The sequence below is a fragment of the Neopelma chrysocephalum genome, unplaced genomic scaffold (genome assembly GCF_003984885.1).
Source record: "Neopelma chrysocephalum unplaced genomic scaffold, ASM398488v2 Primary Assembly neopelma1_96833, whole genome shotgun sequence".
NCBI lineage: Eukaryota > Metazoa > Chordata > Aves > Passeriformes > Pipridae > Neopelma > Neopelma chrysocephalum.
In genome coordinates, this window is record NW_020925476.1 from 777226 (window position 1) to 782245 (window position 5020).

General features: G+C 42.0%; 1 pseudogene; it reads left to right on the forward strand.

Annotated features, from left to right (window-relative positions):
* Window positions 1-3540: 3540 nt before the first annotated feature.
* LOC113960664 overlaps window positions 3541-5020 on the forward strand; it is a 3945-nt pseudogene continuing 2465 nt past the window's right edge.

Consider the following 5020-nt stretch of genomic DNA (forward strand, 5'->3'; position numbering starts at 1 on the left):
TGGTCCGAGGGGAAAAGAAGGACACACAAGACACATGAGGATGGTGAGACAAAGAGATGTCTGCCTGCTCAGCGCAGCAGGCAGCCTTTATTGAGCTTGCCAACTTCACACACAACACAAACATATTCCTACAACAACATCCAGGAATCCAAGCACCTGCACATTATCAAACCTTGTACTCCCTGCAACCCAAGGCCGTGTCCATGGAAACCATCTAACCAGCTCCACTGCTCCCATGGAACACGACCTAACTTTTGCACTACCTCAAACTTTAATTGTGGGGCTACAACTTCACCCCACATTTCCCTACTTGTATTTGACTTTGAAAATAACTCCTTAGATCAGAACTTCCATGCCTGAAAGTTTACCTGCTTGTTCAAATATCAATTACACTCTATCAATTCCAGTTGATATAATAAATGTTTGCTCTCACCCCACAAACTTTAATTCTCTTACAGCCTTGGTCCAGAATAGCTATAATGGGCTACTATTAAGTAAGGTTTTGATTTAGATATTCACAATTATTTTCATGACAAACTTTAAAGAAAATTTGTAGATTTATTTTTTAATTTGGTGTCTCAGAGCTTTCTTGTTGTTTCCCTCATGAACTTTTAGCAGTGGAGTGAAAGTGTATGTTTTAATCTAGTATGTGTCTACCATACTTCTGCAAAACTTCACTTCTTAGATTAGGTACTATGTGTTAATTAAGTAAAGCAATGCTGTATTCAGTCCTAACCTAAATTGTTTTAGTTTCTACCTTTCAAATGGGATGGTTTTTTGCTAAATTTCTGTTAGTGGAAAAGAGTAGAAAACTTGAGACAGAAAATTGCATTTCATTGCCACAGTTCGAAGGGGGGATGGGGCTGTGGCACAGTATGGGTTCAGGAGACAAGGTAGGGTGCAGGTAGAATGCTTTATTGAAGCGTGCACACGATTTTTTATCAACTCAGGAGGGGAAAGGGCCAGAACATGGGGTGGAGCATGAGACAGACAAGCGGGGGAACAAATCAGGATAGGGACATGGGCAAAAGGGGGAGGAGCGTAGGAGGAACCGGGGAAGGAAAGGGCGGATGGAGGCTGTCTCCTCTCTGCAGCTTCTCCAGCCAATCAGCAGAGAAGCAGGGAAGCAGGGAAGTGAACAAGCCTGGACATGCCTGGGAGATACAAATTCTGGGGAAACATACAATGTGTATATACATAATAACTGTAAAGTCTGCATCATAAAGTCCTTTCAATCGCTGTACATATTTTTCCACTTCTGAAATTGTTCCCATTCTGATTCTTGGTCCTCGACATTTCATAGCAACTTTTATTCAAGGATAGTACCCCTGCACATAACCTACTTTCTTTTCTCAGCAGTTCTTTGTTTTAGGCCATTTTGGTTCAGGAAGAAGGAACAAAAAGTGTATCTGTTTCATATTATAAATTGAAAGGGTGGACATTTCCTTTTTTGACACAAATTCATGTACTTTAGGTGTGTTTCTTCTCTTATACTGAACTACAATACTATGTGAATCCATATCATTTTAGAATAATATAGAAATAAGTTTTTAAAGCACATCAGTGAATTAAATAGTATTCTTAGCTTTCAGTAGTTAAAAAGATGTTTGGTATTAAATTGCTGTGTTCTGTTGAAATACTTTTTTTTAACATTGAAAAGGCTATACAGATTTAGGCCAAATAGCTACAAAAGCAATTGTACAATGCTACAAATATGTTGACAGGTTTTTTCAGAGTTAAAATTTTGGAACCATTTACATTTTGATAATGATACATATTTGATCAAGGCAGTCACTTTTTGTAAGGATACTAATTTTAACTGAACTGTTTGTTGCTTATTCTTTAAGATTAAAAAACAGTGCCGAGTTCTTCTTTCAAGTTATTTTTGACCATCAGCCTAATTTTATATCCCTCCCTTTAAACATTCAAAGACCTAAAGTCACAAAAGCTTAAAAATAGAAAACTAGTAATACTGTAAATCAGATCAGGAGATATTGTATGCCCGCAAAAAGGTGATGAGTCCAATAGCCCAACTGAAGTGTATCTACATCAATGCATGCAGCATGGGCAACAAATAGGATGCTGCCATTGTGCAGCTGGAAAACTATGATAAAGTTGTCATCATGGAAACATGATGGAGTGCTGCAGTGGATGGCTATAAACTCTTCAGAAGGGATAGGCAAGAAAGGAGAGGTGATGGGGTAGTCCTGTGTGGAATAATGGATAGGGTTAAAAGTTAAAGGAGAATAAGAATTAGAGAGGAGACCCAGCTGCTGCTTCCCAGATGAAACACGGTCACGATGCCCCACAAAGGTTCCCTAAACACTGATAAGCACCTGTTATGGGGGATGAAACAGAGAGGGGAGTGATGTGAAGGTGCTGCAGCCTCCCTCCACAAACATCCTGCAGGAAGGGGAATGTTGTGACACTTTGTAGTTCAAAGACTGTGCCGTATCTGTCCACCAAGAAAGATAGATGCCAAGGACGACTACTCAATTAAGTACTTATGACTAGAGTCACTCAAGCTCCTAAACCTAAAGAAATAATATAAAAGTAAGTTGGAAATAGGGCGAATTTGGAGGAAGATTCCACTGCAACTGCTGGGATTGGCTGACAGGCTGAACCTGTCTTCCTTCCCCCAGTTTAGGGATGCCTATCGGGTAAGAAACTTATTCTATGTCCCCTGATTGCTGCTTTTAAGGACTAGAGGTTGCATTTTACTCCATAATATGTTGGTAGATTGTTTATATTAGAGTTTGTGCTTATGCTTGCTTTATAGTATAATTAGATTGCTTTAAATGTTTTTGCAGCTAGACACTATCACTGACGACCTATGAACCTTATTAACCTGTCACAATTTGTATTAATAAAGAGTGTTATTCCGTAAACTGTTAGAGTGAGTCCGTAATAAGGTGCTGACAGTTTGCCAGTAGCGGAATAACATGTTGGAAGGCCTGCTGAGCGTCTTCCCTTATGCTGTTGGCTCAGCCTCCTGAAAAGGGCAATCGAATTACCCCTGATCCTGTGAATCTGTTTGGTGAAAAGTCCCCCCTTATGGTTTCTTTTTTCCCTGGGGCACTGACAGACAAACAAATCTCTATGGGTTGAGAAAATCTCCCCTCTCTAAGGGTTGGGTGAATCCCCTCCCTTTCACGTGACACCCTGTATGTTAGGGAGTGTTTTGACTGTCTAGAGCTTGATGATGGTGATGAAAGGGTGGAGTGTTTATGGGTAAAAATCATGAGGAAGGCCAATAAGCAGATATCTTGGTAGGAGTCTGGTATAGACCACTCAACCAGGAAGAAGAGGCAGATGAAATATTCTATAAGCAGCTGGGAGAAGTCTCATGATAGCTGGCCCTTGTTCTCATGGGGGACTTCAACTTACCAGATGTCTGCTGGAAATACAACACAGCAGAGAGGAAACAGTCCAGGAGGTTCATGGAGTGCATGGAAGAGAATTTCCTAACAGCTGGGGAGTAAGCCTTCTAGGGAAGGCCTGGACCTGCTGTTTGCAAACAGAGAAGAACTGATGGGTAATATGACGGTTGGAGGCCATCTTGGGCAGAGCGATTCTGAAATGATAGAGTTTTCGATTCTTGGAGAAGTAAGGAGGGGTGTCAGTGGAACTGCTACCTTGAACTTCCAGAGAGCAGACTTTGGCTTGTTTAGGAGACTGGTTGGCAGAGTCCACTGAGAGACAGTCCTGAAAGGCAAACAAGTCCAGGAAGGCTGGACATTCTTCAAGAGGGAAATCCTAAAGGCACAAAGGCTGGCCATCTCTATGTGCAGAAAGACAAGGTGTCAAAGAAGAAGATAGGCCTGGCTGAACAGAGAGTTTTGTCTGGAATTCAAGAAAAAGAAGAGAGTTTATGACCTTTGGAAGAAGGAGCAGGCAACTCAGGAGGACTACAAAGATGTCATGAGCTTATGCAGGGAGAAAATTAGAAGGGCCAAAGTCTAACTAAAGCCTAATCTGCCTACTGCCTTAAAAGACAATAAAAAATGTTTTATAAAAACATTAACAACAAAAGGAGGGCTAAGGAGACTCTCCCTCCTTTATTAGATGCAGGGGGCGACATAGCAACAAGGGATGAGGAAAAGGCTAAGATATTTAATGCCTTCTTTGCCTCAGTCTCTAATAGTAAGACCAGTGGTTCTCTGGATACCCATCCCCACGAGCTGGAAGACAGGGACAGGAAGCAGAATAAAGCCCCCCTAATCCAAGGGGAAATGGTTAGTGACCTGCTACACCACTTAGACACACACAAGTCTATGGGGCCAGATAGGATCCACTCAAGGGTACTGAGCAACTTTCAATAATTTACCAGTAGTCCTGGCTCACCAGGGTGATCCCAGTGGACTAGAAGTTAACAAATGTTACGCTTAACTACAAGAAGGGCCAGAAGGAGGATCTGGGGAACTACAGGTCTGTCAGCCTGATCTCGGTGCCTGGCAAGGTTATGGAGCAGATCATCTTGAGTGCCATCACATGGCATGTGCAGGACAACCATGGGATCAGGCCCAGTCAGCATCATTTATGAAAGGCAGGTCCTGCTTGACTAATCTGATCTCCTTTTATGACAAGGTGACCCACTTATTGGATGAGGGAAAGGCTAGGGATGTTGTCAACCTGGACTTTAGTAAAGTCTTTGACACGGTCTCCAATAGCATTCTTCTGCAGAAACTAGCTGCTCATGACTTGGACGGCTGTATGCATCCCTGGGTAAAAAATTCATTCAATGACCAAGTCCAGAGAGTGATAGTGAATGGAGTTAAATCCAGTGGGTGGCTGGTCACAAGTGGTACCCCCTAGGGCTCAGTATTAGTGTCAGTTCTGTTTAATATCTTTATCGATGATCTGGATGAGGGGATCGAGTTCATCCTCAATGTCTGCAAATGGCACCAAGTTGGGCAGGAGTGTTGATCTTCTTGAGGGTAGGAAGTGAAACAAAAGAATTAAACCCAATGACGAGAAATCATTGAATTGGACATCTCTTTAATATGCCAGCTGGGGATTC